Here is a 9,288-nt window from a genome sequence, read left to right on the forward strand (position 1 = left end):
CCAACTCTTGATCTTGGCCCAGGTCATGATCTCACAGTTGGTGAGTTTGAGCCCTGCATCAGGCTCTGTGCTGACGGTGCAGAGCCTGCTTGGGATTCTGTCTCTCCCTCTCTCTGTCCCTCCCCTGCTTGTGTGCTCTCTCTCTCAAAATAAATAAATAAACTTAATAAAAAAAAAAAAAGAAAAAAGAAGTTTTTTTATCTTGATGAGATCCCAATAGTTCATTTTTGCTTTTGTTTCCTTTGCCTCTGGAGATGTGTGGAGTAAGAAGTTTCTGCAGCCAAGGTCAAAGAGGTTTTTGCCTGCTTTCTCCTCGAGGATTTTGATGGCTTCTGTCTTACATTTAGGTCTTTCATCCATTTTGAGTTTATTTTTGTGTATGGTGTAACAAAGTGGTCCAGGTTCATTCTTCTGCATGTCTCTGTCCAGTTTTCCCAGCACCATTTGCTGGAGACTGTCTTTATTCCATTGGATATTCTTTCCTGCTTGGTCAAAGATTAGTTGGCCGTTCGTTTGTGGGTCCATTTCTGGGTTCTCTATTCTGTTCCGTTGATCTGAGTGTCTGTTTTTGTGCCAGTACCATACTGTCTTGATGATTACAGCTTTATAATACAGCTTGAAGTCTGGGATTGTGATGCCTCCTGCTTTGGTTTTCTTTTTCAAGATTACTTTGGCTATTCGGGGTCTTTTCTTGTTCCATACAAATTTTAGGATTGTTTGTTCTAGCTCTGTGAAGAATGCTGGTGTTGTTTTGATAGGTATTGCTTTAGGAGAATCTTTTTATGACGTCAGGGGAAATAATTATTTCTTTTTTATTTATTTTTACTTTCTAAATGTTTACTTATTTTGAGAGACGGGAGGGGCAGAGAGAGAGGGAGAGAGAGACTCCCAAGCAGGCTCCGCTCTGTTAGAGTAGAGCCCAACACGGGGCTGGAACTCACAATCCAGAGATCATGACCTGAGTCGAAATCAGGAGTCACACACTTAACTGACTGAGCCACCCGGGAACCCCCGATTTCTTTTTTAAATAAACTTTTTGTTAATTAACAACATGCATAAAGAAAAGCGCATGTCGTAAGTATGCGGCGTGATAAAATTTCACAAAATGAACCCAGCTTTGTACCCAGCACTCAGGCCGTGAAAATAGGACACAGCCAGCAACCTGGAAAGCCCCCTCATGCCTCTCGATAAGGAAGACTATCCTGGGTACAAAAAGTATCAGCCATAAAGGAAAATATTAAATGAGTCTGATAACATTTACATTCAAATCTTCAGTTCAACACAAAAACATACCACAACCAACACGATAAGATAGGCCCACAATCTGGGAGGAGATGTTTATAATACATACAACCGACAGGAGATTAGTTTCCAGGACATGTAAATGACTTCTGCAAATCAGAATAGACAGACAACCAACCCAACCGAAGAGTCAGCAAAAGTTGTGAGCAAACGCCTCACAGAAAAAAAAAAGTCCATAAGGCCAACCACAGGAGAAGAGATGCTGTTCCTTACTGATATCAGAGAAATGCAGATTACAACAATAGCAAGATATTCTGTCTCCCCCATCAGATTGGCAAAACTTAAAAGAAAACAAACAAGGGGCGCCTGGGTGGCTCAGTCGGTTAAGCATCAGACTTGATTTCGGCTCAAGTCATGATCTCACGTTTTGTGAGGTCGAGTCCCATACATCAACTCTCTGCTTGGGATTCTCTCTCTCCCTCTCTCTCTCTGCCCTTTCCCTACCCATGCGATGCTCTCTCTCAAAATAAATAAATAAGGGGCTCCTGGGTGGCTCAGTTGGTTAAGCATCCCACTGCAGCTCAGGTCATGATCTCGTGGTTTGTGAGTTTGAGCCCCGCATCAGGCTCTGTGCTGACAGCTCAGAGCCTGGAACCTGCTTCAGATTCTGTGTCTCCCTCTCTCTCTCTCTCTGCCCCTCCCCTGCTTGAACACACACACACTCTCTCTCTCTCTCTCAAAAAATAAACATTAAAATAAATAACATAAATAAATAAACTTTAAAAAAAGGCAAAAGAAACAAACAAAAAACTGCTGCTACCAAATGTGGACCCCAGCCTCAGACGTGGCTGGAGGAGGAGATCGGGAAGGCCCCCTCCTCTCTTAGCCCCGTGGTCACTACGCTCCTTTGCTACAAAGCATCCGGCAGCGCCCGTGGCCCCTGACCTCTGACCCCAAGCTCGTAGGGGTCTCCCGTTCAAGGGAACAACTGTTAACTGGCCTCATAGAGTCTGTGGGCCAAGAATTGGGACAGGGCCCAGAGGGGAGAACTGTATCTGTCTGCCACACCTGGGGCCTCAGCTGGAAGACTTGAAAGCAGAGGCTGGAATCCTGAAAGCCCTTCACTCCTATGAGGTGATTGATCAGCAGAGACCTTGGCCTGGCATTGGCCAGAGCCTCCGAGAGGCCCTGCCAGGGACTTCCTGGCACCGTGGCAATGGGTTCAAAGGTCAGGAGAGACTTGGGGAGAGAGAGGCTGAATCCTTATTATCTTTACGACCTCACTGTGGAGGCCACACACCATCGCTCCCGCCACAGTTTATTCATCAAGGCAGCTGCAAAGACCTGCTCAGTTTCAAGAAGAGGGACTGACTCCGCTTCCCGTGGGCGAGGTTTCAGGCCACGTGGGACTGAAGAGATTTCTGTGGCCACTTTTAGATGGTAGACATAGGAAAACCCTAGTATTTAGAGCCAGGACTGAGTTGGGGCAGAATCACAGCACCCTGAAGGCCTCTCAGGGGAACCAGAGGCAGGGAGGCTGCGAGGAGGCTGCCGCACGAGGCCAGGCCTTTGTGAGGAGGGGCCGCTGGTTAAGAGGAGGGGACAGAACTGCAGGTGAGGCCACTGATCACTTCAGCTCGGTCACCAGTGCGGCAAGTCACTGTCCTCCTTGGGGCTTACCTGTATTACCTACAACATGAATGAGATGAAAACATTAAGGCAGGAGGGCTCCCGTTCTGTTGTGGACCCTTTGAGAATCTGGTAGAAGGAATGGAATGCTCCCCTCGGGGGAAGACAAGTGCGCCCAGGCACAGGCATAAAGAGCTAGCCCAGGGGTGCCCGGGTGGCTCAGCCGTTGAAGCATCCGACTTCGGATGCACCTGAGTGTCTCAGTCGGTTGAGCGTCTGACTCTTGGTTTCAGCTCAGGTCGTGATCTCACGGTTTGTGGGTTCAAGGCCTGCGTCACACTCTGTGCTGTTAGCGTGGAGCCTGCTTGGGAGTCTCTCTCTCTTCCCCTCTCTTTGCCCCTCCCCTGTTAGTGCCCGCACACTCTCTCTCTCAAAAATAAGTAAATAAACATTTAAAAAAGAAAAAGAAAGAAAAGAAAATCTCTTCAGCTGAAGACCTCCCCTTGATCTCATTGCCCCTAGTGGGGTCACGTGAGCAGTCCAGCATCAGTGAGGATGAAGACCGGAGGGTTGGCTCACGGGTTCTCAACCAAGGGCCAGAACTGCAGCTCAACAGGGTGTTTGGAAATGTGGGAGGGACGTTTCAGGTTGTCACAGTGGTCGGTCCTTTAGTGGAGGCGGGGTGGGGCACCGCAGCACAGGGAACAGTTGTACCTGAAGAACGTTCCCCCGGAAAGGCCACGAGCATTTTCAACTCCGAAGCTCTTGTGGTGTCTAGAGTGGAAGCAATGGAACAGAAAGGGCTGGGAATGTGGGCCAGTCGGCCAGCCCAGGGGTGTCTGCGGCCACCCTCCCCTCACAGGCTGCTGCTAGGGGCACGGGTAAGTGCTCAGGCCGATGCACACGCAGATGTTAGCATCTGGAGAGCGGGCCCGCGGCCAAGGCAGAGAGAGAACCAACTGTAGGACCAAGAGGTGATGTGTGCGGGACACACGTCTCCGCTCATGCTCTCGTTTTCCTTGGAACTTCTTGCCTGGCCCTCAGGGGGCCGCCCAAAGCGTCACCACATCCTGCTGTGTCATGCCACATCCTCCGGTCAGTCCCCAAAGGGACCCTGACTCAGCAGCAGACACAGTGGGGCAGGTAAAAGGAAGTGGGGGAAACGTCACCGTTACCATGTCCTTCTGCCTGGCCCAGTTCCCGGCAGGCAGGGAGCCGCCACCCCCCTCCCTGGGGTGGCGGGGGAGCCCAAGCTATGGCTCGGCCAGCGGGCCGGCTTGGTGGCTGCCAGGACCTCTGTCACCTCCGGGATCAGAGGGCTGGCTCTGATCCCTGAGCCAGAGGGAGGAGGTGTCTCCCCAGCCTGAGGGACGGAGAACCAGATCTCACCCTTTGGAGGGGTGGACCCGGCCCCACTCCTGCCTGAGGGTCCCCAGCCCCGGGCGGAGGGGGGGTGCGTTGACAAAGTCTGCCCCCTGCTCAGAGCGGGGGCCTAAACAGCCGGGCCCCGTGGACACTGTTTATTTCTTTATTTTATTTTATTTTTTAACATTTATTTATTTTTGAGACAGAGAGAGACAGAGCATGAGCAGGGGAGGGGCAGAGAGAGAGGGAGACACAGAATCTGAAGCAGGCTCCAGGCTCCGAGCCGTCAGCCCAGAGCCCGACGTGGGGCTCGAACTCACGGACCGCGAGATCGTGACCTGAGCCGAAGTCGGACGCTCAACCGACTGAGCCACCCAGGTGCCCCTCCGTGGACACTGTTTAAAGGTAGCAGGTTTTGTTGTTGCTACCCTGATGGTAAAAGCAAATCGTGTTCACAGTTGAAAAGGTTGAAAGGCGCGGGGAAGAAAATAAAAATCCAGCCTCAAGCCCGTCACCCAGGACAACTGCCCTCAGCCTGTTGGTGTATTTCCTTCTAGTTCTTTTTCGGTGCGTGTATATGAACTTCATTTATCTGTACTATTTTATAACCAGTTCCTTTTTTTTTCTTTTAAAAATACAGTATGGGCCAGGGGCGCCCGGGTGGCTCCCGTCGGTTAAGTGTTTGAGTTCAGCTCAGGTCATGATCACGCGGTTCATGGGTTTGAGCCCCCGCATTGGGCTCTGTGCTGACAGCTCAGAGCCTGGAGCCTGCTTCCAATTCTGTGTCTCCCTCTCTCCCTGCCTGTCCCCTTTTGCACTCTGTCTCTCTCTGTCTCTCTGTCTCTCTCTCTCTCTCTCAAAAAATAAACAAACATTAAACAAAATTTTTTAAGAAAATAAAATTACAGCCTGAGCCATATTGTTGTTTGAAAACACGATACAGACAAAAGGCACAGCCGGCTCGTCCTTCTCCCACTCAGTGCCACCAAAGTTCCCATCCCAGCATTGCCCGTGTGACGTGGGTGGGCACAAAGGAGCTGAGGTCACTGAGGAAGGGCCCTTGGGAAGCCAGAGGTAAGGAGAGTCACAGGCCTCTCCTTGCCAGAACCTGCTTCCAAGCAGGAGATTCCCTGACCTACCTACCCGGTCCCCAGCCAGCCGGCCACAGGGGGAGTTCCCTCCACGAATGTAAGGGGCCCTTTGTCTGCAGCTCTTGCCACAGACCGTGGGCACCAGGGGCAGCCGTCTGGGGACTTCTGGGCCGCTCTGCAAATCCAAGAGAAATCCATTTTCTCACCCTCCAAGCTTGGCCAAGGTATATCAGTTCCAGTGACTAGAGAGCCAGTTGTCAGGTGGCCTGTTTCCCACAGGACGGTGTGGGTCACAGGCTGGGCTCTCACAGCTGGACAAGTCCTCAGGTAATTCCAGCTGCCTTCTTTCAGCACCTGCCATGTGCGGGGCATTGTGCCAAGCATTTTATAGAATTAGTCCATCCCATTCTTGTGACATCTCGGCAGGGAGGTATCATTATCCCCATTTAATGGATGAAGAAACTGAGGCTCAGCAAAGTTAAGTCATAGGTCAGCTTCCTCATCGACGGATCAGGCATGTGAGGCCAAGAGAGCAGAGACGGCCTGCCCAGGATTGGCACCACCCTAAAGCAAGTCCTGTCCCCTGGACTGGGCCAGGCTGCCTCTGTCTGAGGGTCCTGGGCAGTTGGCCCCCGACACAGGCCAGGGACTAATGTTCAAAAAGACACGTCCAGCCAGCAGCCATGTTCTGGGCACTGAACCTCCGCAACACCTGCCCACCGCAGCCCTGCTGACCCAGGGAGCCCAGAAAGTCCAAATTTAATAAGGCCAACCCAAGCACCCTGGGATTTCACATTCTGCACTTGGTGGCAGATAGACCCGGAATGCTTTCTTCCACTGGGCACGGGGACATACACGTGTGCCGTGTCTCCCGCACCAACTGTCCCGTCACAGGTGACAGCTTCTGGGTGAGCAGGGAGAAGACCAGCGCTCCGGACCCACTTCTCCCCACCAGCATCCAGCGTGACCTTGGCCGGGTCTCACTCCCTCTCTGAGCCTCGGTTTCCTCATCTGAGGCATCCTAACCCCGTGATTGTCGCACGGCAGGCGAGGTGAAGACAGTTCTTCGGCTCCTCCCTCAGGGACGACTCTTCTGCCAGCGGAGAGCCGCTACGTTTTCATTCCGCGTGCGGGCTCCGGTGGGTTAGCGGTGACCGGAACATGGTAGAGAGAAGGATCCCACGGCCTTTTGGCGACGGATTAGCTGGGTCTGCCGCGAGCAAGGACACAGACGCAGGGGGCGGGTGTGCTGTGCGTTTGCCGTACCTGTGATCCCCCAAGTGTCCCAAGTGAACCCTCAAGGAGTTCCCCGAGTGCGCCCCACGGGTGACGTGCCCCAGTAACCCCGTTTCTGTGCAGATGGACTCCTTGGAGAGATTACGCAGCTCTTGAGAGGGGATTTTGCCTTGGTGCGTGTTTCTCGTAGCCACTTCCTGTCTCAGATAACTGGTTCTCCAGTACCTGCACCGGGGTGTATCCGTGAAGTCACGCTCCCTTTGATCTCTTCGACGCTGGGGACTCCTGTCATGGAGAACAGGGCTTTCGGGCCACCTCCTTTCCTGGCAGTGCCCCCGCTTCTAAATGCCCCCATTACCACTTCAGCTCAGGTCACGATCTCGCGGTCCATGAGTTCGAGCCCCACATCGGGCTCTGTGCTGACGGCTCAGAGCCTGGAGCCTGTTTCAGATTCTGTGTCTCCCTCTCTCTCTGACCCTCCCCCATTCATGCTCTGTCTCTCTCTGTCTCAAAAATAAATAAACGTTAAAATAAATAAATAAATAAATGCCCCCATTACCAAATCTCGCCATCCCCCCATGACCCGTTCAGGGCCGACACGCAAATTTGGGCCTGGTTTCTGTGGCTCACGTGGTCTCTCCAGTGCCGGAGCTCCAGACATCATGGCTGGTGGCTGGGACGTGGCTGGTGACGGGGGGATGACCTGACCTATCTCAAATCAGTCCAGCCGGTGAGCGTCTGGACCGGCTTCCGTCCACCTTTGTCACCATTTGCAGGTCTCTGCCTCCTGGGGCAGTCTTGTTTGGCTCCGATAGGTGACTCCGCTCCACCCTGTTTCCCAAGCCTTCTGGGTCAGAGGGCTCCCCACCCGGTGCTGGGCACCAAAGGGAAAGTCCTGTGCTGGTCAGTGGCTCTAAATTGCAGAGGACGCCTCTGAGTGGCAGAGAGCATTTTGCAGAGCGTAGGAATCTCACCTCCACGCAGCGCGCACCGTCCCGCAACTCGTCCGGGAACGGGTGCTTAGTTTGCACTGAGACGTCTCCAGAGATGGGGAGCTCATTGGAAATGATTGGAAATTCTAAAGCATCTTCTCTTTCTTCTTTGTGCCTTTATGTAGATTCAGGTTTTCTACCACGATGAATGAAACCATTCATTCACCAAATATTAATATTTTATTTATTTTTGAGAGAGAGAGAGAGAGAGAGAGCCAGTGGGGGAGGGGCAGAGAGAGAGAGAAAGAGAGGGAGACACAGAATCCGAAGCAGGCTCCAGGCTCTTGAGCTGTCAGCACAGAGCCCAATGTGGGACTCGAACCCACTAGCAGTGAGATCATGACCTGAGCCGAAGTCAGACGCTCAACCGACTGAGCCACCCAGGCGCCCCTCATTCACCAAGTATTTATGGAGGGCCTACTGTGTGCCAGGCACTGTTGTAGCCCCTGGGGATAAGCAGTGAACAAAACAGACAAAGCCCCTGCCCACATAGAGCTGACAATCTAGTGAGGGAAGAACGGCAATACATCAACCCGTAAGGAGAATATAGAGTATGTCCAGTGGTGAAAAGTGCATTGGAGAAAAATGAAGCAAGGAGAGGGGGATGGGAGCACGCATTTGCATGTTAACATACTGTAGGCAGTGAAGGCGATGGTCGAGCAAAGCCCTGAGAGAGATGAGCATTGTGCAAGAGAAGTCCAGCTGGAATGGCCAGTGCAAAGGCCCTGGGGTGGGAGTGCTGTTGGAGGGACCGAGAAGTAGCAGGGAGGCCAGTGCGCTGAAGCCAAACGAGCCAGGTGGAGAACTGGGAGATGGGACCTCGGGAAGGCACAGGGATGTCTTTGGTGATGCAAGAAGCCAACTTTTTTAAATAGGAAAGGGTTGGTGGGGTTCTAATAGAAGCTCAAACCCAGATGAAAAGAATGCCCTGATCCAATCCTGGCGAGCCAAGTGAAGACCGCACTGGGAGCCGCACGATGGGACCAGCATTTCTGGAAGTCACATGGTGCCTGGCCCATCATCACCTGGAGCCGAAGAGATGGGGCAACTTGGTTTTACAAGCAATTGTATTGATGTAGGGAAAATGGAAAGCAAATGACTGTGTGATTTGGTAAGAGGCTTCACAGAAAGGGCTGGGCTTCGATGGGCCTGGCTGGGGGGAGGGAGAAGGTATCAGTGTTCTCAGGCCTGGGTCTGAGGAAGGGGGCACAGGTGGGCGTGGAATGGTACCCCCGCCCACCCCCACCCCACCCCCCCAAGCCGGCTGCCTCAGGCCTGTGAGTGCCTCTCAAGGAAGAGTTTTTGGCAGAGGGTGGGAGTGTCCAGACACGGAGAGGACCCAGGCATTCGTTATGTGAACCTCAGAGTGAGTCAGCCCCAGCAGCCTGACTGTCCTGATCCTTGGGAACCGAATCGCCAGCCTGGGACAGCAGTTGAGGGGGACTCCAGTGGCTCGTCGTCTTCATCAGCAAGCTGTTCGTGCCTGTCGCCAGCAAGCTGTGAAGCTTAGACCTGCTCCGTGACCTGGTACCTAAGCGTGGGGGGAGGGGGGGTGGAGGAAGGGGGGAGGCTTCCTCTGGGCCTACCTGAGCGCCCTCTCACCTGGACTGGGAGCTGCGGGGAACAAGGTCGGGCTGGGACAGGGAGAGAACAAACACGCGGTGGCAGGAGGGGCGGGGGTTGGGAGATGAAGCAAGTCGGGGCAAGAGGAGGGGGGAAGCGGAAGGCCACCG

Source organism: Prionailurus bengalensis, chromosome B3 (assembly GCF_016509475.1).
Source record: "Prionailurus bengalensis isolate Pbe53 chromosome B3, Fcat_Pben_1.1_paternal_pri, whole genome shotgun sequence".
NCBI lineage: Eukaryota > Metazoa > Chordata > Mammalia > Carnivora > Felidae > Prionailurus > Prionailurus bengalensis.